Genomic DNA, 19,347 nt, shown 5'->3' with positions numbered 1-19,347 from the left:
CACTTCTTTGATTTTAATATTCTTCATGCTACATAAACTCTCTAGAATAAATTTACTTCATAATCAAATGTGGCCACCCACCTCACCTTGCTACAACTGCTAGACGCACTAGTACAAACTCTCCTGAGTAGCATCCAATGATCACATATACAAAAGTGTAAAACATTTCCAGATCACCCTAGAATTTTCATCTAAGTGGCCTTTCAAATAAACTATATTCTGCAATGTTGGCTTTTGCCTAATACACTAATGATTCACTGCAGTTTACACCGTGAATTTAAATACAGATTTGTTATGCAACATCAAATTTCTTAGTTTCTCCAAAAATTAATCAATATCTTGAACATTAAATATTCTATTCTCAACAATCATTATACAAATAAAATGGCTACATTAATAAAATTTTCTGCCAGAAAATTATGAAAATAAATCTTTAAATGTAGGTTAGAGCAGTGGCAGTGCTGCTAAACGACTTCAGAAAAGACTCAGCGAGTGAGGGGCATCCACAAGCCAGGCACAGAGGAGCAGGTGCACAGGCCCTGGCCAGCCCCAGCCTCCTGTGCTGTGTGCAGGCAGTACACCTTGCACACGGCACTGGCTCTGCCCCAGATGGTCACAGACAGTTGGGACCAAAGCACCCACCAAATGTACATATCATGTAGATAAATATTTTAGAGACAGGGTCTTGTTCTGTCACCCACGATGGAGTGCAGTGGCACGATCACAGCTCAGTGTAACCTCAAACTCCTGGCCTCAAGCGATCCTCCCGCCAACGTGCTAGTATTCCAGGCATGAGTCATCGTGACCAAATTATTTTTTTAACTTTTATTTTAGGTTCAGAAGTACATGTGCAGGTTTGTTATACAGGTAAACTCCTGTCACCAGGGTTTGATGTACAGAGTATTTTGTAACCCAGGTACGAAGCCTAGAACCCAATGGTTATTTTTTCTGATCCTCTCCCTCCTCCCACCTTCCACCCTCAAGTAGGCCCTACTGTCTGTTGTTCCCTTCTTTGTGTCCATGTGTTCTCATCACTTAGCTCCCACTTATAAGTGAGAACATTCGGTACTTGGTTTTATGTTCCTGCATTAGTTTGCTGAGGATAATGGCCTCCAGCTCCCAAACATGTTCTTGCAAACGACAGGAGGATCTCATTCTTTCTTACAGTTACATCGTACTCCATGATATAAATGTACCAAATTTTCTTTATCCAATCTGCCACTGACAGGCATTTCTGTGGATTCCATGTCTTTGCCATTGTGAATAGTGCTGCAGTGAACATACATGCGTACATATCTTTATGGCAGAACAATTTATATTCCTTTGAGTATATATAACCAGTAATGGGATTGCTGGGTCGAATGGTAGTTCTATTTTTAGCTGATGAATCACCATATTGCTTTCCACAATGGTTGAACTAGTTTACACTCCACCAACAGTGTATTAGCATTCCCTTTTCTCCACACCCTCACTAGCATCTTATTTTTGACTTTTTAATAATAGTTATTCTGACTGGTGTGAGATGCTATCTCACTGTGGTTTTGATTTGCATTTCTCTAATGGTCAGTGATTTGGGCTGTTTTTCATACGCCTGTTGGCTGCATGTGCGTCTTCTTTTGAAAACTAACTGTGCATGCCCTTTGCCCACTTTTTAATGGGGTGGTTTTTTTTCTTGTAGTTCTTAAGTTTCTTAAGTTCCTTATAGATGCTGGATATTAGACCTTTGTCAGATGCATAATTTACAAATATTTTCTCCCATGCTGTAAGATGTATGTTTACTCTGTTGATAGTTTCTTTTGCTGTATAGAAGCTCTTAAGTTTAATTAGATTCCATTTGTCAATTTTTGCTTTTGTTGCGATTGCTTTTGGTGTTTTCTTCATGAAATCTTTGTCAGTTCCTGTGTCCAGAATGGTATTGCCTAGGTTGTCTTCCAGGGTTTTTATAGTTTTGGGTTTTACATTTCAGTCTTTAATCCATCTTTTGTTGATTTTTGTACATGGTGTAGGGAAGGGGTCCAGTTTCAATCTTCTGCATGTGGCTAGCCAGTCGTCCCAGCACCGCTGATTGAATAGGGAGTCCTTTCCCCACTGCTTTTGTCAGCTTTGTCAAAGATGAGATGGTTGTAAGTGTGCTGCCTTATTTCTGGGCTCTCTCTTTTGTTGCATTGGTGTCTGCTTTTGTACCAGTACCATGCTGTTAGGTTGCTGTAGCCGTGTAGTATAGTCTGAAGTTGCGTAACAGAATACCTCCAGCTTTGTTCTTTTGCTTAGGACTGCCTTGGCTATTTGGGCTCTTTTTTGGTTCTATATGAATTTTAAAGCAGTGTTTTTCTAGTTCTGTGAAGAAGGTCCTCGGTAATCTGCTAGGAATAGCAGAGTCTGTAAATCGCTTTGGGCAGTATGCACGCCCAAATATTCTTTTTTTTCCCCCTGAGACAAAGTCTAGCTTTGTTGCCCAGGCTGGAGTGCAGTGGCGCAATCTTGGCTCACTGCAACCTCTGCCTCCTGGGTTCAAGCCATTCTCTTGCCTCAGCCTCCTGAGTAGCTGGGATTACAGGTGCCACCACACCCAGCTAATTTTTGTATTTTTAGTAGAGACGGGGTTTCACAGTGTTGGCCAGGCTGGTCTCGAGTTCCTGACCTCGTGATCCACCTGCCTCGGCCTCCCAAAGAGCTGGGATTACAAGCGTGAGCCACCGCACCCGGCCACACGCCCAGATATTTTTAAATGACAGCACCCTTTCCACAGTCTGGCATTTGTCTTGAGAAAAATGCAACTTAAAAGAATTGCCTATAAATTAAAATATCAAAAGCACTGAGGCAGGTTTTTCTAGTTTTTCCAAACTACCTCATTCTCCTCAGTCATCTCTACACTCGAATGCAAAGGACTCATTTAAATTTGCTACCCCTCACAATATGGGTGTTCACTTGCATGAGAAAGAACTTGAGGGAAAAGCAAAGGAAGGAAGGATCCATTCAGAACATGAGACATCATCTGTTCTTAGTTGTTTCCTACTCCTTAAAGGCAGGAGAAAATAGAAGTATTCAATAATTTGGAAAAGCAGTAACTCAGTAATAGAAAAAAAAGATTTCTTGGTTGAATTTGAAAACATCTGAAAAAGTCCTATAAGGAAAGGGCAGATCATCCAACCACCTTCAAGGAAAGCGTCTGTGTCCAGTATTCCTTCATTCACCCAACATGTACTGAGTGCCGCAGAAGGGAGAGGGACAAGAAAAACGGAAGCCTCCCCTTCACACAGCTGACCGTCCACAGGCAAGAAAACACAACACCAGCAATAAGAGTGTGTGTGTCTGTGCAGTGTGTGCATGTGTGTGAGACGAAAAGTACCAAAGGGAAGTGCACAGTGCACATGGAGGTCACACCCATTTATGTGGATATGGGGACCTCCCCCACCCCAGGAGAGGACATTTAAGCTATAATCTGAAAGATAAGTAGAAATTACGTATTTTCTATAATTCTCAGATTTTAAAATTATAAACATAGGTAAATGCAGTAAGAAAAACCAAATGCTTAAGAAGTAGCTTAGTATTAAACATCAATTCAACATCTCATTTTGTAGATTATATATGAAAAAAACCCCGTTCTAATTCTAGGGTACCAAACTTCTTGCTGTATTCGTGCTTAATATATATTACTGCTATGTCTATTAGTGTGTTTGTGTGTGTAAGAGAGAGTGGGTGTGTGTAGGTAGTGCTTGATAAATATATATATTTTTTTGGTGGGAGGACAGAGTTTCACTCTTATTGCCCAGGCTGGAATGCACTGGCATAATCTTGGCTCACTGCAACCTCCACCTCCCGGGTTCAAGGAATTCTGCCTCAGCCTCCCAAGTAGCTGGGATTACAGGCGCCTGCCACCATGCCCGGCTCATATTTGTATTTTTAGTAGAGACGGGGTTTTACCATGTTGACCAGGCTGGTCTCGAACTCCTGACCTCAGGTGATCCACCTGCCTTGGCCTCCTGAAGTGCTGGGATTACAGGCGTGAGCCACCGCGCCCAGCCAGTGCTTGATAAATACTAACTGAATGGAGTGGGTTGCAGACCAGGGCTTAGAAAATGTATTTGTTAAAAAGATACTTTTCTTCTTGAAAAATGCTGAGAAAGTGGATGTCTTTTCTGAAAGATTTTATGTTTAAAAAAAAAGAAAATCAATGTAAAGTGTTCTCACCACAAAAAAAGATAACTGTGAGTTTATCTTTACACTTGCTAATTTGCTAGACTTAACCATTCCATAATATATATACTTCAAAATATCATGATAAATATATATACAATTTTATATGTCAACTAAGAAAAATAAATTTAAGGAAAAAAGGATACTTTTCTTCTCACACTTCTTTTCCAAGTACAAAATTAAACCTCAGTATCAATTGGCTTCCAGGCATTAAATTACACTTCAAAATTATCCTAATTAAAGGTGATACAGGAGGTGCTTTTCATCAACTCATATATTAGAAGCCTTGTGCTAAGTTACTATTATGAACAAAACTTATAGATAAGCAAATCTGAAAACAAGAAATGAATTTGTTTTACAAGATATGAAGCTGCAAGCTGTAATAAACCAAACTACCCATGATGATGAATGATAAAACTGCCCAGCACTATTAGATATTCTCAAAATCCCAGGCCAAAAAAAAAAGCGGGGGAAAACAAACCCTCTAAGAAGTGAGGGTTTTGAGTTAAAGTTCTAAGCCAAGAAAGGCTCTTGTATTCTGGGCAACGGGACCCATGGCTGGGGCTGGGAGACAGAAGGTCACTCCATGTAAGGGCAGCGGGCAGCAGGCAGCACTGGGCAGAGAGCAAGGCAGGCCAGGAGCACTCGGGAGAGCTGGACAGTGAGGCGGCAGGACCTGGCCTGATCGAAGTCCCAGCACTCCACGCTCTATCTGCAACAGTTTGGAAGAGCCAGAGGCCTCTCTTCACCATGTGGTAAACCAAGAGCCTATCTTATCCTTTTCTTTGAAAAATGTTTTACCTCTGCTTGCTGAGCTTGGGGACACAGTTTCACCACTGTGGTGGAAGTTACTCAGAAAACAGAAGTCACCTTGTTATGTCAATGCCCTGCTCATTGTGTGGTCCTCCTGTGTGGGCGAGATGGGTTTCCTCACCATAGGGATGGCAAACAAGTACCCCAAAAAGAACATCCAGGCAAAAACCGCACCTTTTTAAGGACCTAACTCAGCAGTTACATAGCACCATTGTGCCATACTGCTGGGTGAGGGAGGCCACACACCCAGCCCAGGCGCAGCTCTCTAAGTCCCATGTGAGAAGAATAGGGAGAACGGCAGAAATCACTGAGAATACTTAGGAAAACACAATGTCACCCTAAGTGAGTTATACAGTAAAATCTCAGTCTTCTTTCAAGATTGGAAAATTAAAAACCAGGGTTCAATGGAATCTGGCTAAAAAAATCAATTTGTATTTCAACCCTTGTAAGCCGAACCTCTTATTATTTGTAGTAAGTTGCAACTTGTAAGTTGAGCCTAAATTACTATGTTGTCCTGCCTTAGTAAATACAGCATCATGACCTTGATTTAACAGGTGGTGATTCAGATTCACCCCTGGGTAACTGCTGGGCACTGCAGCTTCTCTGTAAGAACACAGAATACCACAGACTGGCAGAAATGTAGATGTCAAGCCAGAATTTATCCCAACATTCCAGTTTGCAGGCTCGGCTATGCACCCATCTCTCATCACAGCACACAGCGTTAAGGGCAGAGGTCATGCCCTTTGCCCCTCCTATGGGTGACTCCAGCACACTGAGTAGAAATTCTATAAATAACCAGAGGAAGGGAAGACAAGAATTTTTAAAATTCTAAATTACAGAGTCTAAATTAGATGCCTGTTGTTATTACAGGCCTCTTTCTGACAAAAGGAAAGCAAAACAACAACAACAACAACGTCAACAATTAACTGAGAGCAAACCTCTTCTGTCAGGACAGCGATCCTTAGAAGAGTAGGGAGCCAGGAGCCAGGAGCCAGGTTTCTGATCCTAGATCTGATTCTGACCTGCTCCGGGACCTTAACCAAGTGGCATCACTTCTTTGGGCCTCATTTTCCTCATCTGCAAAATAAGGGGATTGGATTAGACAAAGATTCTTAACTGAGGCCTACAGGTGAGCCACAGCAACATGCCCACTGTGTGCCTGAAGGCCAGTCTATCCTCAAGCTCAACATTTAAATTCTATAATCTCAATGTTTATTAACAAAGAGAATGAATTCTACAGAGCATAAAAACATTCTCCCAGTGTCTGGCCAGGCCCTCTAGGAGCTGCCGCCTCGGCAGCAACCACCAGGCTCCAACCTTCTGACCTCAGGCCCCTGAAATCACACACAGATATTTCAGTCTCTGGCAATCAAGATGTCAACATTGTTTTAAATGCACAAGGGAAACTAGTTTTATTTATTTATTTATTTTATTTTATCTTTCTGTAGGGATGAGGTCTCGCTATTTTGCCCAGGCTGGTCTTAGATTCCTGGGCTCAAGCGATCCTCCTGCCTTCGTCTCCCAAAGTGCTGGGATTACAGGCGTGAGCCACCATCCCCGGCCTATGCTACATATATTTCTAACAAACAGCAAACAGACCTTCGGCAATGAAGACAATAGGCCCTCATTTATTATTTTCACAAGCTTGATATTTTAAATATGGGTCTTTCTAACTTGGGCCTGCCTCCCCAAAACCAATCCCCACGATACCCTGGAAACAGGCAGGGCTGCCTCCCAGGAAGAGCCCTAGCAAGTGTTACCGGAAACAAGCCCTTCAGATGGATAGAAAGCTGTGCCAGGAGCCCACCAGCACATGCGGCTGCAACTGTGCTTTGGAGACATCATGCATTGCCAGCCCTCAGGAGGTACAGATGAGCCAACCCCATTCTACACAGCGCACGGACTGAGGTGGCAGGCCATCATCACACACACACACAAGCTAGTTCCTCAGCCTGAAGTTGAAAACTATGTCTCAACCATATTCTGTTGCCAGGAACCAAGAGACCAAGGCAGACGTCACCAGAAAAAGAACTGAGCTCAATGGACTACTCTGGTAAACAAAGAGAAAGGATGTGCTTCATATGGAAAGCTGAATTTATTTACAGTAATCACGAATGCAGGCCCTCAGCTGGAAAAGCTCACTTCCAATGCCAGAAGGTTCAGAACCCATTCACAAGCTTTTCAGAATGCAAGCAGTTGCCATGGTAACCCCAACATTATACTTCTTGGCATTGGACATATAAATTACCACCCATAATGCATTTAATACCATTTGGGGCCACTAATTCATTGCAAAATAAATCTCAGCTCTGACTCCTGGCCTCCCTCTAAGATAAACGAAGAGAAGCAGCAGCTGGAGGTAGCACCCAGCTCACCCCACGGATAAACACAGAGCTCCACACATCTGAAAATGCTCTTCTAAAGGCAAAATAAGAACTAAGGAGATTAGAATTCATCATCTACAGCCAGTGGCTGAAATTTTTTAAGACGAAAAGTTCCATCCAGATTAATGTAACTGTCATTGCTTAAGTTAAAGAAACAAATATATTCTATCCGTATCTACATCTCTGAAATCAACTACGTTTAGCAAATCAAAGAAAAAGCAGATCTCTTCAAAGAACATCTTCAATAATTCACTTATATAGCGCATTTGTCAGGACTAAATAAGATAACTCTTCAAACGTCAAAACTGTCATTAACAAGAAATAAAGTTTTATTTCTTAGGTTCAAAAGAGGTCTATTCAATCATAATTCTTTACCTTGACTAGGGATATTCATAAGCATTTAAAATACATATATGCATGATTTGTAAAGTCCCTTACCTTCTTATAATCCACCATCTGAACAGAGAGATGAAAACAAAATTATCGTGCACAAACTGCAAAGACATCTTCGGCTTCACGTTCCCAGGAAGCCCACTGCATCAGTAACTGGACAGAGCTGCTGCAGGACACGCTGTGCCAGCCACAGCATTCACAGAGTCGCGTACGTTCTAATCACTAAACTGCCAGGTCCGGAGGAGTATCACCTTCATTATCTCCTCCTTCCGACTGCAGGCAACAGTCAGCAGTTGTGAAGGGGAGCAAAAGGCTTCACCACGGGTTGTCTCCATATTAACAAGGACTTTGGTAACCGCTGCATTGCAGTCTTTCTGAAAGCTACCAACCTCAGAAGCAAAAGCGCTGGAGAGAGACTCTCTGGCACAGGAAGCAGTCTTTCCAATCACAAAGATTTTTAAAGAATCTTTAAAAAATGCTGTGAACACCTGAGGCTTTTTCTAGATTTCCTACCTGTTTCCTAGAGGTTGACTGGTTTGTGGTTTTTACTGGAGGATGGCTGTGACAACTGGCTGTGCGGGGTAGGAATGCGGAAATGAGTGCGCTACGACGCCCCCTCTCAGGGCTCAGGTAAGCCCTGCGGGAATCTGCACATCTGCTGCTTAGCACCAGACTCAAAGCCCCTGCTGAGGGGCTCCTGGGAATGAGCCATGATTTCCATTCCAGAAAACCAAGTACAGCAAGCACTTCCAGGTCCTCTGTGGGCAGCAATCACTGAACACCCAGCTACCTTCACAGTGTGGTAATAACCATTATGTGGTCAGAGCACTTGAAATATTAAACCACTGACCATATAACCAAATTCGGAAAAAGAGGCTTCTGAAATAGTAGCACGCTTAGTAAATGACCTTTGGTTTTCATTCATTCATGCAATACTAAGTTTAGTGAGCACTGACCATGTGCTGTATATAAAAGGATATTCAAATGGAGCATCCCTAATCCAAAAATCCAAACTGCTCCAAAATCCGAAACTTTCTGAGTACCAACATACCACCACAAGAGGAAAATTCCCCAACTGACCTCACGTGACGGGTCAGTCAAAACTCTGTTTCATGCACAAAATATTTAAGATATTGCATAAAATTACCTTCAGGCTATGCGTATAAGGTGTATATGAAAAGAATTTTGTGTTTACACTTAAGTCTCATCCCCAAGATATCCAATTATGCATATTCACATATGCCAAAATCCAAAAAGATCAGAATCTGAAACACTTCTAGTCCCAAGCATTTCAGATAAGGGATACTCAATCTGACCGTGGGGAACCACCGTCAGGGTGGGCACCAGTGCTCTGGGAGGAAGAGTAACGGAAAACACACCATCATGCATGGTGGAGGAGGGCTGGCACCGCACAGGAGGCAGAACCCGGGCCCGACTGCACCTCCAAGACAAGGTTCTGTGAGAAAGAAACATTTAAAAGGGGCTGAAGGACATGGACTCAGCTGGACTACAGGGAGGGCCAAGGGGAGAACACCATCCAAATGGCTGTACACATTCCTCAGCAGGTTTGGGAGGTCCTCTGCAAGGGGACCTTGCATGTCTGTGGCCAGAGCCCATCCCTCCCTCACAGCAGCCCGGAGCAGGTACAGCCACCGCCACCACCACTGACAGAAGGCTGTGTCTGGGACCTGAGGCCTACATTTGCCCAAGGCACATGGTGACCGCGGGGAAGCGCCAGGGCATGGACACAGCAGGGCAGCTCTGTGTTGTGCGACCTCACCACGCCGCCACCCATAAGTAACAGCTGTCCTCTGGCAGCCTTGGCACCCCTGACAGAGGTGACAGTCCACGCGGCCTCTGCCCAGATGGTTTTCTTCCACCCTATGTCCAGAGCCTAGCCGGACCCTGAACAGGTGTGAGGTGAAGGACTGCACGAATGAATAAACAAATGAAAGAATCTACTACTGGTCACTCCCCAATTCTAGTAACAGGAAATGACATGTCAGATCTCTGCCAATTTTATGCTGTTCTCTGATGAAAATGGCCCTTCTTTGCCTTGTCTCTGGCTACCTAACTCTACTTCACATCTCAGGCTCTGGAATCTTCTCCTCCAGGATGTCTTCACTGACTCCCTTCCCACCCCTGGCAGCAAGGCCCTTTCCCTGAGCTCCCCCGACCTCCAGCAGCTCCCATGCTGTCCTGAAGTGGCGGCTCTGCAGCTGCCCCTGCACAGAAGCCCTGCAGTGGTGGTCGGGGTTGTATCTGTGGTGCTCAACGTGTTCCTTCTGCTGCCACATTCCTAGAGGACTCGCCACATGTCAGCCACCTGCTCCACACGCACAACTCACTTGTTCCTCTGTGAGGCAGCTCCACCAGACAGACGAGGATGCTGTGGCACAGTCAGTTCAAGTAGAAGAGCCAGGATTTACACCCAGGAACCAGCCTCCTCCAGCCACATCCTAACCTCCCCTTCTGCTTTTGTAGGTACCCAAAACAGAGTTCACTGACACCAACTGGAAAAGACGGTGTTACCTCACGGGGGTGGGAGAGATTTGAGTTACAGAAAAACTTTTAAGGAAATACAGCAGTCTTCCTCCCCCATCCCTCCCTCTTACTGTGAGATATGAATGAATGAACACATTCGGCCACAGTAGACATGCCTCCGCGTAAATTCCTGACAGGGAACACCTACGGCCCACGGGAGATGAGGAGAGAAGAGAAGGCACAAAGAGGTAGCGCGAGGTGGTTTCCTTTTGCCACCACTGTGCTTCAGAGAGACTCACTCGAGCAGTTTAAAAGCCTCAGAGGAACTTTCATCAAGCGCTTCTAGACGTATTTAGGTGCCACTCTGGGCACTCCCCGCAGAAGTTCCAGAAGAACTCTGCCTTTCAAGTCAGGGATCAAGGCTTGTTCTCTGTGGCAGCACCACTCTCACCAGCCTCCAGTGGTGGCAGCGCTGCAGGACGACTCTTCCCCCACTGATCTGTCCGTCCTGTGACGCTGACCTACGCGGCCAGAACCCATGCGTAGCCTGAGTGGGCTCTCCCTGGGGGATCTCGAGCAGTTGGCAGGTCCCACACCAACACTCTTGTGCCTCCTGGAACAGCCAGCGCCTACAGAGGAGGGCCCCACAGCTGGCCCAGGGCTGAAGGGAGTGTGCACTGGTGGGGAGAGATGGGCAGAGGCGCAACCTGCCTCCAGGGGGTGGCAGAAGGCCCCCGAAGGAGCACACCACAGGACCCTTCCAGCTGCCTCCCAATTCGACCATCTGACTAAGGGCACCAAGGTTTGGTGCACGGGTGCCAGGTCCCCGCAGGCCTGTGAAGGTGGCTTCCTACTGTCTCCAGTTCACAGCTGAGGTGACAGCGAGGCTTTAACAGGAGAAATCACTTTCCAAGTGCACCAGTGGGTGCTCCAGCAAAGCTGCTTGGCTCTGAGCGGCCTGACGCTTTGGACTTGGCATGACCTCCTCCTGGCGAAGGCACGGCCCGGTGTCCTCACAGCGTGGGCAGAGCAGAAAAGGCACGCTGCCTCCTTCTGGCACTGACTCCTCCTAACCAACCGCTCACTCCTTCTGGATCCCAGATTCCTTGTCTAAGAAAGGAGTAAGACCTATCCTACAAACCACACGTGTTGATTTTCAACTGACTGAATGCATTCTCTTTCTGCAGGAAGAGAATCGTGTCTACTCACAATTCGCAATGAGTCACCTGGTGTGTAAAAGTATAAGCTGTCTCAAAATGTAAGGCATGACTGTTACCAAATAGAGCCACAAGGCACTCAGTAGTATTTCCAAGCTTAATTCAGCTTAGATATATGATGAGAGACCTACAGAGCTCTTACCATTAACTAGAATGACCATGGCAAATCCTGCCCCTTTATTAAATAGTAGTAATGAAATTAGTAATTTAGCTCAGGCAGACTAGCTAATATCATTAATGCGCATTTACATTAATTTGATGCAAATTATGGAAACATCCCAACAGGTCTCATTTGGACACTTAAAATGCTAAATGGCAACCCTACTATCTGAAGGTATTTTTCACTTCAAAAACAGGCAACTCAGTCACCAAAATTAACAAGAAAAAATCCAAGTAAGCAGCATTCCGCCTGAAGGGAAAACATAGACAAATCATTCATATTCACTCTAGGTGCCACGGGGCCACAGAACAAAGGAGGTCCCCAAGAGGAAGCAGAGAGAAGAAAAATAATATAAAATACACAAAATTTATTTGGCTTAGATACATACTTATATACCAAAAATCTAACAGGTACTTATTTGATAAGACCATTTCATGACCACCAGATGTGATCTGGTCTTAGGAAGGAAAGAGACTGCAATTCTGCCTGTTTCTCTAGGCAACAGAGGGTCTCAGGGGCTTTAAACATGACACAAGAAGTCGCTAGGTCAGCAAAAAAGGTCAAACAAGCCCCAGTTACAAGTAGCAAAGTGTACAAACATAAATGGGAATCTGAACTGTAGGTAAAAGAAGCAGCAGAAGCGGATACAAATGCCTAGGTATATTCCCAAGAGAAATGACACGTCCACACAAAAACCTGTACATGAATGTTCACAGCAGCGCTATCACACAACAGCCAAAAAGTAGAAACAACCCAAATGTCTATCAATGGACTAACGAACACATAAAATGTGGAACATCCACACAATGGAATAATATTCAACATTAACAAAGAACAACCGATGCATACATGCACAACATGAATGAAAACATGGTGCTTAGTGACAGAGGCTGCACACAGAAAACACATCCTGTCAACCGCATTTCCATAGAATGTCCAAAGTAGGCAATGGCTGCACAATTCTGTGACTATACTAAAAATCACAGACATGGACACTTTAAATAGGTAATTGTATGGAATGTGACGATTTCAATAAAGTTATTTTTTAAAAGCTGACACAATCAAGCCAAAGGCCAAACATCCAATAGCCACCACTTAATGAGATGCAGCTCACCCACTCAGTTAAAAAACAACAAGAAAACGTTATTGCAAGTTTCCACTATGCCAAAAGATGCATTACTTTTGGGGTACTCCTTCCAAAAATGTTAAATAAGCTTCTCACTAGTCAAAAAAATTCATAATTCCTGTGGCAACTCCCCCTCTCCCAAATCTAAAAGTTCAACAATTTCTCAAGAAAAAAGTTGATCTTAATTTTAATGTAAAATATAAATCACATATTTGTGCAAATGTAGCACTTTTAATCATGAGGGAGAGGTGTCGCTATGGAACTTATCAACACTCTCCCCCAAGAAAGTATTCATTTACTTGATTCTGTCTACTATGAAATAAATAATACCTGAATCTTTAAGACCTAGAAACATTTCAGAAGGTTTGAGGTCAAAGAAAACACATTAACTCAACATAATGCTCACAAGAACAAAAATAAGCCTATGCATAAAATAAACAACTAAATGATGGTGGAAAGACTACATTCCCTAAACCTAACAAAAGCTCCCAACTCATTCCCACCCACTGCCATCTGTCTACCTCAAACTCTTCAACAGCCCAACTCACAGAAAGCACCTAGTCAATGTGGTAACATAAGCACAATCCTGTAATTGGCTCAAATCATCATTACAATAACATGTGTTTCTTTTTTTTTTTGAGATGGAGTTTCACTCTTATTGCCTAGGCTGGAGTGCAATGGCGTGATTTCGGCTCACCGCAACCTCTGCCTCCCGGGTTCAAGCAATTCTCCTGCCTCAGCCTCCCCAATAGCTGGGATTACAGGCATGTGCCACCACGCCCGGCTAATTTTGTATTTTTAGTAGAGACAGGGTTTCTCCATGTTGGTCAGGCTGGTCTCGAACTCCTGACCTCAGGTGATCCACCCACCTTCGCCTCCCAAAGTGCTGGGATTACAGGCATAAGCCACCGCGCCCGGCCAGCATGTGTTTCTATTTTCCGCAGGAAGAGAATCATGTCGACTCACAATTCACAATGAGTCAACTGGTGTGTAAAATATTTTACATAATGGGAAAATTTATTGTGACCCAAAAGTTCAGTGTGTTCTCATTAAGTTACCAGAAATTACAGATGTGAAGACACTCCTGTTAATTTAACCAAAATCAAGAAAAGAAACTACTTTAGATACGTACACATTTTCAGTTTGGTAGATCTGATTCTTTTTATGATACTGCATTTCAAGTTACTCAGATTGGTAAATTCATAGCTTAAATACTAAATAGAGAAAATCTGCATATTGACAACATAGGTAATTTAAGACTGGTTTTGGCACTGCGTCACTTACTACCTATATAGCTAAGCTCTGTCAAAACCTGACAGGGACAGCTTCAGTTTTTGTAAATACTCGCATGGTGAAATGGTTTTTCCAAAGTTATGATACCATCTCAAGTGCTAATGGAGCCTTCCCATTGTGCTTCACTGTGAATAACATATTTCTGTGGAAAATCTTACAGTGTTGCATCCATTTAACATTTTCCCAGATTACATTCAGGTTTTTTTTAATCCCGAAGAAAACATTTAAACAATTAAAACACATAAATTTTTTCTATTATGACTTTTTAAAAAACCCTCAGTCTTTTATTTTATTTTATTTTATTTTATTTGAGATGGAGTCTCACTCTGTCACCCAGGCTGGAGTGCAGTGGCGCCATCTTGGCTCACTGCAACCTCTGCCTCCAGGGTTCAAGCAATTCTTCTGTCTCAGCCTCTCGAATAGCTAGGATTACAGGCACACGCCACCACACCTGGCTAATTTTTATATTTTCAGTAGAGACTGGGTTTCACCATATTGGCCAGGCTGGTCTCGAACTCCCGACCTCATGATCTGCCTGCCTCGGGCTCCCAAAGTGCTGGGATTACAGGCATGAGCCACCGCACCCAGCCACAAAACCCTGAGTATTTAAAGGCCACACTTGGAAACAGACATGTTTATACATGCAATACAGATGCAAACATTTTTAAACTACATAATCCATTGATACACACACACTAAGAAATCAAACATTTCCAATTCCATAAACATAATACATCTGAAGCAAAGATAATGCCACCAGGCATTTTTTACTTTGTAAGTTGGTCCCCAGAAAAGGATAATTATAAAAGACACCAGGAAGCCTCTTTTCAAGCTTGTTAAATAAACGACTTGCAAATATTAACCACAAAACTGTGGGTGAAGCCACTCTGTGCTGTCATGATTACTCGCTCATAAAGGTCCAAAATGCGCCTTGAAGGGAGTTTTTGCAATACAAATCCTAATCTTAATTATATAAACTCTATTCTTAACTATCTTAAAATACATTACAAAAGACCATTCTCAACTTTCTGAAAACTTTAACATCTTTTACAAAATCTGAAAGATTGAGACGGTTGTTACTAATAGTGTCATGGCTCATTAAATCTTGAATCATTAAGTCAAGTACCTTGGACAAATCATTTTAAATTAAAAGAACAATCTTTAATATACATTTTCAGATGAGACTTAATACATTCTACACAACTTATCAAAAGCCACAGAAAAACTATGGAAATAATGGAATGAACACACAGTGATATTTGCTTCAGGAACAGACTATTTCACCCTACATCCTTTTAAAGTGCTTGAGATATGCATATTTAGTAGGCATATTTCAGAATTAGCTCTTCATTTTCTAATAAAAAAGGGCAGACTTCCCTGCAGGTTTGGCAATGAAACATTTTCAAAACGCAGATAACAGGAGGGTGTGGTGGTTCATGCCTGTAATCTCAGCACTTTGGGAGGCTGAGCCAGGAGGATCTGCTTGAACCCAGGAGTTCAAGACCAGCCTAGTCAACATAGTGAGACCCCGTCTCTACAAAAAAAAATTTTTAACTTAGCCAAGTGTGGTGGTGGGTGCCTATAACCCCAGCTACTCAAGAGGCTGAGGTGGGGGATCGCTTGAGCCCAGGAGATTGAGGCTGCAGTGCGCTGTGACTGTACCACTGTGCTCTGGCCTGGGAGACAGAGCAAGACCCTGTCAAAAAATATATATATATAAATATATTATATATATAATATTTATATATATATTTTATATTTATATATATTATATATAATATATATATATTATATTTATATATTATATTTATATATTTATATATATTTTATATTTATATATTATATTTATATATATTTTTTATATTTATATATATTTTTATATTTATATATATATATGCTGGTCCCATTTCAGAAAGCAAATAAATTTTTAAAATGTATAGGTACCTACCTACATTAAAATGCATCTGAAAAACATTAAAGTAAAACTATACTCATTATATTTAAAAAGTCAGAAAAACGTATGTTGAATCTAGTTAATGTTCAAAGCTCTAGGCCCAGCTAAGAGGGCAGAGTGTGTGACTGCAGAGAGGGGGCCCCGGCGCCCAAGTGCAGAAGGTTAGGAAGTGAAGGCAGCGCTCTTGGTCTGCAGCATCACCTGGAGTCGGCCCTTTCCTCCTTGGATCCGGGCAGCCAGACCCAGGGGCAGGATCCAGGCGATCCAGAACCGTTACCTCCTACACTGAGAGGGACACACTTGACCCTGCGTCACAATGCCGTGCCCCTTCTGCCAGCCCCCCATGTGGCTCACCTGAAACCGCACCTGTAGAGGACGCTCTCAAAGGAAAGGGGGAGATGACAGGGAGAACACCAGGACCTGCCGGGAGTGCCCTCCCAGCATGGGCTCATCACCCGCATGTGGTGACCACCCACCCACTACACAGGGAGGGCAGGCGTGATGTTTTCTTCCTTTGTATTTCAGCACGCTGCATAATGCGTGACAAGCAGATGCTCACTAAGACAGGTCCATAATCCCTTCTCTGCAATTCGAAAATCCAAAAAGCTCTCTTAAAACTGAAAGCATGTTCATAACTCACTTGGCGGTATGCCCTGATCTGATGTGAAGCTATTCATAGTCTCACTGTCCCACTTAGTGCGAATATTCATATACTTTTAGCTGCAAAAATCTTAATGTGTTTGATTATATGGTGCTGCCCAGGATGTCCTATACTATATGGTACTTTCACTATTTCTGTTCTAAAAATCTCAAAAATTCCACATTCCCAAACACCTCTGGCCCTGAGAGTCACAAAGGTGTGGTCCCATGACTGTTATATGACAACAACAGGGCAGGCACTGACCAGAGATGGTAACACCTGAGATGTAAATGGGCAGCAGGAAGAAGCACCTTTAATGGCCAGGAGAGAACAATAATCTGCATTCAAGTCTAGTTTATACATGTGTTCATTCTACAAACATGCTGAGCGATGTGCACACACCTCGCCCACAGCTGGGTAGACTGCATGAAAGCAAGAATGAAAGCAAGACTGCAGTCCCTGCCTTCATGGAGGGGAAGACCGTGAGGTGACAAACAAGTGCTCCGGCTCACACGGCAAACACAAGCTGTGGCTGGCGGGTGCAGGCAAGAAAGGTGCTGATGTAACACTCAGGAAGGGCCCGAGCAGAGGGTGGCCAGGGAAGCCCCTGAGGAGTAACGGGGAAGCTACCCAAGGAACAGGGACAGCCACAGGCACAGCAAGAGTGGCAGGACAGAGACACACCGCTCTAGGAATCAGAGCACAGTGGCAGGGGAGGGGGTCTTGGGGGAAGGGAGAAGGATGCAGGGTTGGGGTGATGGAAGAGTTGGGATTTTTTAAAATTAATTAATGTTTAACTTTACTTTTTTTTTTTTTTAAGAGACACAGTCTTGCTCCGTCACCCAGGCTGGAGTGCAGTGGCATGATCACAGCTCACTGTAACCTCACCTCAGCCTCTTGTAATTTTTTAATATTTTAATTGACAAAAATAATTGTATATATTTATAAGATACAATGGGATGTTTTGATCTACGTATACATTGTGAAATGATTAAATCAAACTATTTAATCCATCCATCACCTCACCAAGTTACTTTTCTTGTGATGAAAACATTTAAGATCTACTCTTTAGCAATGCTGAAATATACAATACATGATTATCATCCATGGCCACAGAAGAGCCTGGAGGGCATTATGCTAAGTGAAATATGGGACGGATACCACATGGTCTTATTTATATGTGGAATCTAAGAAAGTAGAAGGTGAAGAAGCGTAGAGTAGAACAGTGGTTATGGAGGCTGGCGGCGGGGGAACGGGAAAGGAGAGGTACTGGTCAAAGGGTACAAAGTTTCGGTTAGAGAGTTAGGATTTGATTAAGTGTGAAGGGAAGCAAGTGGCTACTTGACCTAGTCAGGCATACAAACTACTCATCTCAAATCAAGCTCCCTCCAGGCCTCAGCCACCTGATCTGTCCACAAGAAGAAAGCCAAGATCTGATTTCTCAAATGCTTCCACTCCATGAAGTAACTTCCGTGGGTGAATCAAACTTCACAGAGCTTTCTACTAAGAAGGCTGAAGAACTTTAATGGGGGTGGGAGGGTTAATCATACTAAAATTGTACAAAAAGAAAAAGCAGGCTATGTGATCAATGGGAAAGAGGCCAAACAGCTTTTAATCTCTACTGATCGTTAAATATTGTAAAAGGTTGGCTAACAGCATCACTCCCAGCTCGCCCAAACCACCCTGCCAGAATTAAAGACAAATGGTGTATTTGTAAAGTGTTTTGAGAACACAGGGAAAAGGTCACTAAAATGTCCCTGGCGAGTGTTGCTTCAGAAGCCTAGTAGGCCCTGCCTGCCTCCACCACCTCATTTCTGAAAGGGTGGGAATCCCGAGCTCTCCATACTACCTCCAGACACCCCGAAGCTCCCCACCTCTCTCCAGCCTTCCCAGTGCAGAATGAGGTGATTGCCAAACAACTATTAAGATGCACAAATGGAGGCATATTTGGAGCAGCTGCAAAAGCTCTATTATGGATAACAAAATAGGTAAGTGAATCTCAAACTCTTTAAGGTTAAATACTCACTTGGGTGAGATTTAACAACATAACAGTAGACTACAATAATGAAGTGGCTTCTCAAACTTTTTCACCAAAGTACCCCCAAAGGCACAGGACAGAGAACCCTGAGGATAAGCACTTTGAAGCAACTCAATGGATACGAAGTATTACATTTTGTATTCAAAATTCATGCAAACTTTACATTTAACTCCATAACATACCTATAATACCCCTTTCCCCCTTGTCACCCTTACTCTCAGCTTTTGGAAAGGGCCAAGCTGGTATTTTCTCCTCCTGCCACTGCTGAAAGGAAGGCCTGCCTGTCTACTCTGCCCTCCCTCCAGATCCCATGAGCAAGGTCCACCCTCTACTCTGGCACTGGATCCCAGTCCCTCCTCTGTCAACCTCCCTCCTGAACACCCCCTTCCAGAGCACGGTAAGTGCTAATGTGTCCCCAGCACCCCCACTCCCCCATCATTCTACTTTAGAGAAAACTCTTTGAAGAAGCTGTTAACACACACATCCCATTCTCCCCTGAAAACTTCCACTTGTCTTGCCTCCTGACACCAGTCTTGTCCAAGTCCCCAAAGACCTTCAAGTTGCAAAATCCAGTGGTCAAGTCTCACCCATCCTGCTTGATGCTCAAACAGCTTTTCATAACTCTCAAATATATCTCCAGCACCCCTT

General features: G+C 43.4%; 1 protein-coding gene across 8 annotated transcripts in view; it reads right to left on the bottom strand.

Annotated features, from left to right (window-relative positions):
• The window catches only part of TRAF3 (TNF receptor associated factor 3), a 133,243-nt gene that overhangs the window by 75,492 nt on the left and 38,404 nt on the right, over positions 1-19,347 (bottom strand). For 4 of the 8 annotated variants that reach the window (XM_054449328.2, XM_054449331.2, XM_054449335.2 and 1 more), the window contains exon 2: positions 5,949-6,087. The exons of 2 other annotated variants lie outside the window; for them this stretch is intronic. The gene's annotated coding sequence lies outside the window, so the exon portion shown is untranslated. Of the gene's footprint in view, positions 1-5,948; positions 6,088-7,832; positions 10,397-19,347 lie in introns of those variants that run through there. 2 more of the 8 variants (XM_054449329.2, XM_054449330.2) reach the window with 2 other exon arrangements.

Source organism: Pongo pygmaeus, chromosome 15, assembly GCF_028885625.2.
Source record: "Pongo pygmaeus isolate AG05252 chromosome 15, NHGRI_mPonPyg2-v2.0_pri, whole genome shotgun sequence".
NCBI lineage: Eukaryota > Metazoa > Chordata > Mammalia > Primates > Hominidae > Pongo > Pongo pygmaeus.
Note: the sequence above shows the minus strand (reverse complement) of the source record. Positions and strands in the feature narration are given on the sequence as shown.